This window comes from Mytilus galloprovincialis, chromosome 5 (assembly GCF_965363235.1).
Source record: "Mytilus galloprovincialis chromosome 5, xbMytGall1.hap1.1, whole genome shotgun sequence".
Classification (NCBI taxonomy): Eukaryota; Metazoa; Mollusca; class Bivalvia; order Mytilida; family Mytilidae; genus Mytilus; species Mytilus galloprovincialis.
Genome location: NC_134842.1, coordinates 69,585,184 through 69,597,357, shown reverse-complemented (window position 1 = coordinate 69,597,357; position 12,174 = coordinate 69,585,184). Strand labels below are relative to the sequence as shown.

Below are 12,174 nucleotides of genomic sequence, written 5' to 3'. Positions count from 1 at the left end.
TTCACGGTCCATTGAACATAGAAAATGAAAGTGCGAGTTTCAGGTTAAAGTTTTTGGTCAAGGTAGTTTTTGATGAAGTTGAAGTCCAATCAACTTGAAACTTAGTACAAATGTTCCCTATGATATGATCTTTTTAATTTTAATGCCTAATTATATTTTTTACCCATTTTCACGGTCCATTGAACATGGAAAATGTCCATTGAACATGCAAAATGATAGTGCGAGTGGGGCATCCGTGTACTTTGGACACATTCTTGTTCATTTCTGTATACTCACTACACTACACTACAATCTCTGTAGGGCACTTGTTTCCGATCTATAAACTCAGTACAATATTCTACAATCATGTCATATTCAGTGTATTGATACAGTGTATTGATACACAGTTAATACAGAGCAGATGTGAACTTTGAGCTGAAAATTGTCACAAACTTGCCCTGTTTATCCACGCTTAGTAACTATGTTACAATTGTTAAATTTACAGGTTAGAAAACAGATATGGTATCTAAAGATCTAAGAACGTGAATACATTGCCAGACATTTAAACACAAACACATATTGGTAAACCTTTTTATATGACCGCTCACACTTATTTTGGTTTCATATAATGATGTGATGTTGTCGTCCTCTGTGTCGTCACCCAAAGACACATTTGGTTTCAGGATAATATTTTAGTTTTAAGTCCATGGATTTATGAAATTGTACGAGGAGGTTCAATACCATAATAGGAAGGTTCGGTTTTATTTTAGGGGTCATTGTACCAACAGTTAAGGAATCGGAGGCTAAAATGTGCAAAAACAAGCATTCAAGGTTCCATATCACAAAGGAAAGGCTGAGGTTGCAGGAATCATGGACAAAAAAAGGTGCCCAAAACAAGCATTTTTCTAGTTTCCAGACAAAAATTGTACTACAAGGTTCCACACTTCAAAGAACAGCCTAGGATTGAGTTTGGGGGTAATAATTTAAAAGGGAGTGTCGAATTGTTTGGTGGTTCAGGTGAGGTTCATATTTTTTTCAGATTACAAATTTTTTGAAAATTTTCAAGAACAAAATTTAACTAGAGGCTCTCAAGAGCCTGTATCGCTCACCTGATTCTACTTGGATTTTTGAAATCATATAAAAAAATATAAAATTTGGCTAAAAGTGACTAACACAACCTCATTTATAAGGAAAGGAACATGTTTAATTTCATTCAAAAGTCCCCCACTGGCGGCCATCTTGGATGACAGATCGGCTACAAAGTAACAACACTTGGTCAGCACCTCATAAGGAACATTCATGCCATGTTTGGTTTTATTCCATTCAGTGGTTCTCTAAAAGAAGTCATTTGTATGCATTTCCCATAGGGTCCTATGTTAAACTAAGTCCCCCTGCTGGCGGCCATCTTGGATGATGGATCGGCTACAAAGTAACAACACTTGGTCAGCACCTCATAAGGAACATTCATGCAATGTTTGGTTTTATTCCATTCAGTGGTTCTCTAAAAGAAATCATTTGTATGCATTTCCCATAGGGTCCTATGTTAAACTAAGTCCCCGCTGGCGGCCATCTTGGATAATGGATCGGCTACAAAGTAACAACACTTGGTCAGCACCCCATAAGGAACATTCATGCTATGTTTGGTTTTATTCCATTCAGTGGTTCTCTAAAAGAAGTCATTTGTATGCATTTTCCATAGGGTCCTATGTTAAACTAAGTCCCCGCTGGCGGCCATCTTGGATAATGGATCGGCTACAAAGTAACAACAATTGGTCAGCACTCCATAAGGAACATTCATGCAATGTTTGGTTTCATTCCATTCAGTGGTTCACTAGAAGAAGTCATTTGTATGCATTTCCAATAGGGTCCTATGTTAAACTAAGTCCCCGCTGGCGGCCATCTTGGATAATGGATCGGCTACAAAGTAACAACAATTGGTCAGCACTCCATAAGGAACATTCATGCAATGTTTGGTTTCATTCCATTTAGTGGTTCTCTAGAAGAAGTCATTTGTATGCATTTCCCGTAGGGTCCTATGTTAAACTAAGTCCCCCGCTGGCGGCCATCTTGGATGATGGATCGGCTACAAAGTAACAACACTTGGTCAGCACCCCATAAGGATAATTCATGCTATGTTTGGTTTTATTCCATTCAGTGGTTCTCTAAAAGAAGTCATTTGTATTCATTTCCCATAGGGTCCTATGTTAAACTAAGTCCCCGGCTGGCGGCCATCTTGGATAATGGATCGGCAACAAAGTAACAACACTTGGTCAGCACCTCATAAGGAACATTCATGCCATGTTTGGTTTCATTCCATTCAGTGGTTCACTAAAAGAAGTCATTTGTATGCATTTCTCATAGCGTCTTATGTTAAACTAAGTCCCCCGCTGACGGCCATCTTGGATGATGGATCGGCTACAAAGTAACAAAACTTGGTCAGCACCTCATAAGGAACATTCATGCCATGTTTGGTTCCATTCCATTCAGTGGTTCTCTAGAAGAAGTTCAAAATGTAAATTGTTAACGACGACGACGACGGACGACGACGGACGACGGACGCCAAGTGGTGAGAAAAGCTCACTTGGCCCTTCGGGCCAGGTGAGCTAGAAATGTACAGTACAGTACAGTATTGCGTAATAGGTTTTTATTAGATATTTTACAACATTTATTTTGTTTCAGAAATCTATATTATGTCAAAATTTTATCACAATCCAAATTCACACAGTATCAAGCTATTGTGTCAGAATTTGCCCCAGCTGTTCTTGGTTCGACCTGTGCGGTCTAATCAGGCTGCTCTCAGCGAAGCTTTTTATTGTAATGATGATTGAGACACAGACACATATCGGTCAACTAATTTGTAATGGCGATCATAAAGCCTATGTAGAGTTGATTTTAGTCGCTCTTGATGTTAGTTTTGTGTGCAGTTTATGTATAAGAAGCACAGCAATTAGAAAAGACTAGATTTTGCTAAACAGCATGAGTTCATAGTTTTAAAACACACATATTGTGCATGCTGCTATCATATTGGTCAATGAGATCCAAATGTGAAGTAACTAGAGTTTTAGTGTCTTGGTTTTTAAAACAAGGCATCACAGATTTTTCGTCATGGACTTAACGAAAGTTTCAAAACATTTTTACACAAAATGCAGTTAATATTAACTTCATTAGAAAAATTTGAAAATCATTTTACTTATTCATGATTCAATCTACACACATGAAGAATTTTTTGTTAGTGACTACGCAAATATTATTTGACTGAACCAAGCGTTATACAAACCCAACATCTTAAGCTGTATGTTAAATTATTTTCTGGTACATGTAGTTCACATGGTAATAGTCTCTTGGAAGAAATATCATAACAAACACATACATTCGCTGGTTCCGTTCCTTGTGGTGCCCTTTAGTTAGTTCTTTGAGTTTCAACTTTGCAACCACGCGTCTTTCCATTTTCTCTGTTGACTGCCTTCCCAACAACTTCGTCTGGTCCGTCTTTTGGTCTTGTTTCTAAAATTTGCTTGAATTAGGGAGACGCAATAAATACGAATGTTTAAGTCTTCGGGATGAAAAGATCGCGAACATAACAAGATCGGCCAAACTGTCAAATTTGTGCATTTATAGTTGCAGTGGAAATACAACGAGCAGTATTGTGTATATATTATTAACCTGTTCACCACCTGATGAATATCAAATAAGGTATAGAAAATTAAAATTAGATAGCAAACGTTAGTTTATTAGACTGGCAGAGAAATTCAGTGGGGAAACAATTCTTCATTATAGACATTTGAAATTGATATTTCTGACCAAATATGACCATTTTACATATAGGATTTGATAAAGCTAAATATATGAAATACGCAACCCAGTTCATCATATCTTATTTCAAAAAAAGTCATGATAAGAACCATCAGTGAAGGTCAATAAGCAACTGGAAATCAACATAACGTATAAACATTTACAAAAATGCAAACAAAAAGGGACAATCAAAAATCAGAAATAATAATTCGCTTTTAGCAGCCAGTATGGTTCAATTTTGTCAAAATAAGCCAAGAAACATCGATGATGAATTATTCACTTGCAAGTAAGTAGTTCGACCTCATTGAATCCGTTTTCATGAGAACTTCACCCCTTCGCCAGATATGGATTATTCATGATTGATTAGGTTATTAAAAGAAAAAAGAATGTCAGCATTGAAAGTGTAACAGGTAAATCATTTGAGTGAATGATTCGATCCCCAAACAATATTTCTATACAGTTGAAATCGAAAATCAACTAATTTTTTAACTTTAAACTTGAAATTAAACAGACATAGAAAAATCCACTTAAACGAGGTCCATATATCTATTTATATATATGTTTGTGTATATATCGTATTATGTGACTGTTGGTTGCTTTCGGGGTCATCTTGATAGTTAATTAGATGGCGTTTAGACTAAAATACACACGAAACGAAGGTACATATTATCGAGCTCAGGCCCTGTAAATTGTTTATTTTAGATTTTTGACGAAACAATTACGATTGACCTACTTGGGTAGGATTGATACGGATGATTCCGACAACAATAATAATGCGTGTAATACACCATTGTGTAGAAAATTCTATTTCGATTATCGGCTTAACAAGTTTTAGTGGGGTTGAAAACCGAAAAATCGGCATATAACTGAATTTCGTGACCGGGTGACATTTTTTAAAAATGTACCTTGTGTTTTATTGAGGTATGTAGAAAAAAATCCTGAGACAAGTGCGTGTGATAATTTATACAGAATCTGACAATTTTACATATTAATCTTTAGCTTGAAAATATAAAATATTTTGGATATTGAACAAATTTTAGGCAAATTATCCTTTTTTATCTACTTCATGGAAGGTAAAAAGGAAAAGAAAATAATGTGTGAAGTGTATATAACATGCAAAAATGATTTTCTGTAACACAATTCTGGAATGAAAACAAACTTGAGTATTTCGTTGAGACATATTAAGATTTTGATAAATATCAAATGATAACATTAACCTTTAAATTGCGTTTTGTTTTTAATAAGTGCGTTTGCAAAAGAAATTCAATATCAACCTTTATCAGTACTTATTATATCTTAACCTAAAAAGACATATCAAATGTGTCGACGGAGCTATTTCTTTTATCGTGTTCATTATTGTCTTGATAAAGTAAACAAACCTTTGGCTACGACCACGACCTTGTAGCTGTTTTCAGAAGAAAAAAATCCGACTGCAAGATAGACAGGTCATACGATATAAGTTTTATATCATAAAATGTCGAATACATTCTTTTTGCATATTTTTATACTTTTATTGGTCGGGAATATAAAAAGTTTACCATTAGATGAAACTGCTCAAGCCATACTACAACATAACGTGGACGAGTTGAAACAAACAGTTGTTGGATTGACACAAGAAGTTGAAGAACTGAAACACCCAAAAGGTATTTTACAGATCTTTTAGGGGCACACATGAATTGCAAAAACATTTGTATAGTAAGAATTTAGAAATCAGCATTGTTGGTAAATAGATAAACTCATCACAGATACCAGGATTGAAAATTTATATTATCGACACTTGTTATGTCGAGTTTTGTGAAGATCAACAAAAGGATATATAAAAGGGTTGCGTTTTGCTTTCTATGTCAAATAAACATGTCATAGATACCAGGATTAAATTTAGTATAAACGCCAGACGCGCGTTTCGTCTACAAAAGACTCATCAGTGACGCTCGAATCCAAAAAAGTTAAAAAGGCCAAATAAAGTAAGAAGTTGAAGAGCATTGAGAACCAAAAAGTTTTGCCAGCTAAGATGATCTATGCCTGAGGTAGAAACGCCTTAGTATTTCAAAATATTCAAAAATTTGTAAACAGTAAATTTATAAATATAACCTTATCAATGACAATTCATGTCAGCACAAAAAGTGCTGACTACTGGACTTGTGATACCCTCGGGGAAATAAATCTCCACCAGCTGTGGCATCGACCCAGTGGTTGTAAATAAACTCATTATAGATACCAGGACTAAATTTAGTATATACGCCAGACGCGCGTTTCGTCTACAAAAGCCTCATCAGTGACGCTCGAATCCAAAAAAAATTATTGACAAATTTATTATTTTGGTTCCTATATCATGTTGCTCTTGTTGTAAAAAATGTGTGCTTGAGTGTATTAACAAACTTGTCTTCTACGAAAAAAATACTTGGATTATGTATGCCTATGTTGGTCTGCAAAATCTAGTTTTCTGATAATGATTATGAGTTGATCAAATAATGCAGAAATGACACAAATTAATTCAAATTAAACATGGTGCTTCCATTTCGTCATTTTTGCCATTTTACATTAGGACCTTAAGTGCTATATTTGTCTAACATCACGATAAGCTGCAATTTTTCAAACATGTTATCGTTTGTCATAAATGTACATCTTAAAACATATGTCACTTAATTATGTTTGATAATAATAAATTACTTTACAGTTATTGAAATTTAAACATCTCAAGCATGTCAAAGAATTATCTCGAATTTGAAAAAGAAAACTCTCTACTAGATGTGAAAAAAAGAAGTCAATTGAATAATATTGAAGATGTTACGTTCCAAGTATAAGTTATTATGATCCTAGTTTGATTCAGCAATGAACAATATTCTGTTGTTTATTTCCAGTGGTAGCCTTTTTAGCTGAGCTTGGAGGAAACTACTTCGTTCCAACTTACGGACAAACACTAATATACAGCCAAGTTCATCTTAACACTGGTCACGGCTACAGCGAGTATCAAGGCATTTTTACGGCCCCAGTCAGTGGAATATATTATTTTAATGTAGCGGTCACGGCTTCAGAATCCTCAAGCAATGGAATGCATGTTAAAATCAAGCGTAATGCAGACGAAGTAGGCTTTTTATCTTTTGAATCACCAATGTCACGATGGGTGAAGAGAAGTGATGCTATCATTATACATTTGAATGCTAATGATAAAGTTATGAGCCAAGTAACTTACCTGCAGGGAAGACCACAAATTGCCACTAGCCAGATCATGAAAATGTATTCGTACTTTTCAGGCTTTCTGATAAGCAAAGACTAATCATTTTTTAAAAACTCTTATATATGTCATGTCAATGTCATTGTTACAGATCTAAAAACTCAGCAATGAGACATCATATGTACGTTTTTTGTTTGTTTAAAAGAGTGCGGATGACGAAATGTAACTCTTTAAAGAGTATAACTGTTAAATTGTGTTTGTTGTTCAAACTTTTAATTAAATATTTTTAGATATCAGTTGCATGTTTTCTCCCTTAGAGGTTATAACCAAGAAGCTCTCAAATAATCATTTAATTTTATTGAGTGATGCATTTACCATAGTCATGTACAGCAGTAATTTACATCATTATCAATAAAACTTATATCGTCTTAAAATTCCGTTCAACATGATGTTCAATAATGTGTGCTTAGTCTTTAACAAAATCAGACATACTTTAGATGAACATGATGAAGGAATAATCCAAAAACAGATTAAATTTGTAAAACAACATGCAACATTAAGTGTTTAAAAATAAATGAAATCATCTGACATAAAACAAAATCTATGATAAATCTGCACTAAGAAATGTCAATAACGCACATATAAGGATATTAGAAAGTACGGTTCTAAAGAAATGGATTTATTCGTCGTTTCCTATTCTAATTATTTGTTTTCTCTCGTTCAAATCTTATGAAACTCATACACAATGCTAAGCAATACATCTCTCAATCAAAGTTCGATTTGGTTTTGATTTATTTTCTGTTATAGAGTAAGGCCCCTTAAGGATGTTCGCTGCTCAGTTTCAAAATAAATAACTTTTCATAAATTGAGGAATAAAAAAAGAAAAAAATATAGGGGCCAATGTGCTTGTTTTCGAGATATTAGCCATATTATTATGTTATATTAATCTAAAGATCTGTATACCTTTTGGTGATGATTCAAAATTTCATTTTTGAGTTATTGAGTATTTTGTAAAAAAGGGGGAGGGGTTTTTTACATGTCGTGCCGTATCTCAAAAACGATTTATGATTATTGCTTAAAACTTTACACACTTCTTTGTTATATTAATCTAAAGATCTGTATACTTTTTGGTGATGATTCAAAATTTCATTTTTGAGTTATTGAGTATTTTGTAAAAAAAGGGGGAGGGTATTTTTACATGTCGTGCCGTATCTCAAAAACGATTTATGATTATTGCTTAAAACTTTACACACTTCTTTGTTATATTAATCTAAAGATCTGTATACTTTTTGGTGATGACTCAAAATTTTATTTTTGAGTTATTGAGTATTTTGTAAAAAAGGGGAGGGTTTTTTTTACATGTCGCGCCGTATCTCAAAAACAATTTATGATTATTGCTTGAAACTGTACACACTTCTTTGTTATACTAATTATACCGTGTCTCAAAAACAATAAATGGTTATTGCTTAAAACTTCCTCAGAAACTATTTATGATTATTGCATAAAAGTTCCACATAAGACGTCGGGCGTATCATGCGCTCATGGCGCAGCTGTTTATTATTCTAGTTGAAAATATTCTACATATTATAGTGACCCAGAAACCATTGTATTATCAATAAGGAAGATCCAGCATGTTATACTCGATCCGTTCAATCCGCTGTCAGTTGTGCGAAAACACTGAAACTCAGTCTGAAATAACATTGGTCACATATTTCTATGCTATTCTTTAATGCAATACAATTCATATATTAGTATATGAATGTTAATTTCTTGTGATTCCCCCCCCCTATAATTTCAAACAGGTTGTATTGATAATTGCTTGTTTCATATAATCAAAGAAATTTCAAATTGTTCCGGCAATCAACTGATAGGTCCTCGTGTTAATACCAAATTTGAGTTGCCAGAGAAAATGCAAAACGACCAACAACTGCCATGCATTACTAATAATCATATGCTATTCATAAGAAATGAAGCACACACTATACTGTAATTTGGACACTGGAATTATCATTGATATGTTCATAATTATGAATTAACTGTTGACAAAACTTTTTTTTGAAATACTATGGCATTTCTACCTTAGGAATAGACTACTTTAGCTGTATATGGCAAAAGTTTTAGGAATTTTCGGTCCTCAATGCTCTTCAACTTCGTACTTTATTTGGCCTTTATAATATTTTATGATTTGAGCATCACTGATGAGTCTTTTATTGACGAAACGCGCGTCTGGCGCAAATATAAAATTTCAATCCTCGTATCTATGATGAGACGAAAGATACCAAAGGGACATTCGAAATCATAAGTGAAAAATAAACAGACATGTAACGACATGGTAAAAAATAACAACAATACAAAACACAAAATACAACATAGAAAAACTACAGTGAGAACCATGAACCTAAAACAAACGTGAATGATCTCAGGTGCTCTGGAAGCCTATACATGTCGAAACAGTTGTAAACCTCGACAATATTGCTTTTACAAGCAATTCCCTTTGTTCCTTTGCTTATTACTATTATAAAACATGTGAGATAAGGTAACACGCCTTTTCAATAGTTGCAATCATTGTATTTAGACTAAGAACTATTGACCTATCCATAATGTTACCTTATACAGAAAGATAACAGCTTCGATGTTCTATAAATCGACTCTGGAAATGTGTCTTATCAGTCGACCGCTCAAACGAAATACCTATTCAAATTACAATGAAGAATGTGTTATTGTTAACTATTTTTCTATTTTTCTTATTTGGAAATATAAATAGTTTACTATTGGATAATAATGTCCAATCTGCATTGCAACACGACGTTGACGAGTTGAAACAAACAATGGCTGTATTGAAACAAGAAGTTGAAAAACTAAAACACCCAACAGGTATTTGTAGCACATTTAGAATCAGTTTATGGGGTTCTACGCATTGTCATTAAATGTTCTGGTAAGATAGTTGGCGACTGTATTGCCCTTTTTTTATATTGATAAATTTTGTATTTACTTGGTTTATAATTAATCGCAAATTAGAGCCTTAGATTTCGCGTTTGAACGGTTTTACAGTAGTAATTTTTTGGACCCTTTATAGCTTGTTGCTTTGTGTAAACCAAGATTCCGTGTTGAAGACCGTACTTTGACCTCTTAGGGTTTACTTTTACAAATTGTGTCTTGAATGAAGAGTTGTCTCATATGGCACTCATACCACATCTTCTCATATCATATCATTTTCAAGCAATATATTTCATTTGGTAAATATTGTATTCAGGATTATGTCTTAAACAATTCTTGAATACCTTCCCGAATTCTTATGATTTATTATGTGTGAAATTATTTGTTATCATTCAAATTTCAAAACCAACTTTTAGCAAATAAAATTGAGAATGGAAATGGGGAATGTGCCAAAGAGACAACAATCCGACCATAGAAAAAACACAACAGCAGAAGGTCACCAATAGGTCTTCAATGTAGCGAGAAATTCCCGCACCCGGAGGCGTCCTTCAACTGGCCCCTAAACAAATATATACTAGTTCAGTGATAATGAACGCTATACCAATTTCCAAATTGTACACAAGAAACTAAAATTAAAATAATACAAGACTAACAAAGGCCAGAGGCTCCTGACTTGGGACAGGCGCAAAAATGCGGCGGGGTTAAACATGTTTGTGAGATCTCAACCCTCCACCTATACCTCTAGCCAATGTAGAAAAGTAAACGCATGACAATACGCACATTAAAATTCAGTTCAAGAGAAGTCCGAGTCTGATGTCAGAAGATGTAACCAAAGAAAATAAACAAAATGACAATAATACATAAATAACAACAGACTACTAGCAGTTAACTGACATGCCAGTTCCAGACTTCAATTAAACATTTTCGAACGGAACAACATTAGACGGAAACACATTATGTATACTGAAGACGGAAGACGGAAACTATTTGTTATTTACCAGTATAATAAGAATTATAATGTCCTACAGAGTCAGTCCAACAATATAAGGGGGTTATCATACATTTGACTTGACAAAAAGGTATACGATAAGAGCAAATTCTTGGCTTTATTATAGCCCACAAATAAACACCAGAAAGTCTTCAGTGACAGATTGCATGTTACTCATTCTTTCTGAAGCTTAGCAATTAACGTCATATACCAGCTGGACTTGACTGCATATTTAAACATACCATACAACCAAATGAAAACCCGTGTGGGAAGTATTTTTCGAGGAAGTCATACCTCGGAACAAGACTGCATCATGTGCATATCAAAATTTTCTTCTCCACGGATTATCACCGGTTGCTTTAATTGTATCATCGTCAAATAACTTAAATTCACATTACTATAATGGGAAATATTTTCAGAGACGGACTCAAAGGTATAGAGAGAATCACTTAAAAATGCACAATACCTTATTACAAATCTGGAAAGGTTCAACAATGTAAAATATTATCGAATGAATAGCTTTAATTTCTCTTGAAAATACATTGCATTGATCTAATCTACAGCTTAGTTTCCTTTACGGTAATCATATCTTTTAATGTCTGAATAAGAACCGTGTTTTGCTTTATTTATAGTTGTTGCATTCCTAGCTGAACTTGGTGGTTCTTATTTTACTCCTACTGTCGGCCAGCACCTAATCTATAGCAACGTGCATCTTAACACTGGAAATGGCTACCACAAGTTTCATGGCACTTTTATTGCTCCAATCAGTGGAATTTATTACATAAATGTAGCAGCAACGGTTTCAGAAGCAACCAGCAAAACCATGAAAATTAAGATAAAAAAAAATGGAACCGAAGTTGGCTATATCTTTTTTGATTTACTGCAAGCGCAATGGCTGAAGAACAGAGATGCTATAATTATACACTTGACTGCTGGTGACGAGGTGTGGACAGAAGTAGTTGGCATTTCTGGAGGTTCACAGATTGCTACTAACTTCATGCATACCTACTTTTCTGGCTTTTTAATAAACCAAGACTAATTTTTGTAATATTTTTTGTCCTTTCCATTTAATTAACAGATAACTGTAAATTCAGAAATCGTTGCGTGCATTTGTTGCGATTTTCATTTTTGCGAAAAATTTCAAAATGCGAGTTTAAATTATTGCGATTATAAACATGGCGCTTTTTTTGCAATACTAAAAAACATCGCAATAATTTCTGAATTTACAGCATTAATTCATTTGGAATACGACTGATATAAACTCGCTATTACCCCAAGTAAAAGTCAATAGGATAAAACCAAG

At 34.0% G+C, this 12,174-nt stretch overlaps 2 long non-coding RNA genes across 2 annotated transcripts; both read left to right on the top strand.

Moving 5' to 3' along the window:
• Window positions 1-5,167: 5,167 nt before the first annotated feature.
• LOC143074692 (uncharacterized) lies at window positions 5,168-7,242 on the top strand. The gene is made up of 2 exons (XR_012978010.1): window positions 5,168-5,414; window positions 6,633-7,242. It is a non-coding gene; the product is annotated as an uncharacterized LOC143074692 (long non-coding RNA).
• A 2,362-nt stretch (window positions 7,243-9,604) lies between these two features.
• Window positions 9,605-11,919, top strand: LOC143074691 (uncharacterized). Its single transcript, XR_012978009.1, has 2 exons — window positions 9,605-9,820; window positions 11,504-11,919. It is a non-coding gene; the product is annotated as an uncharacterized LOC143074691 (long non-coding RNA).
• The last annotated feature ends 255 nt before the right edge of the window (window positions 11,920-12,174 follow it).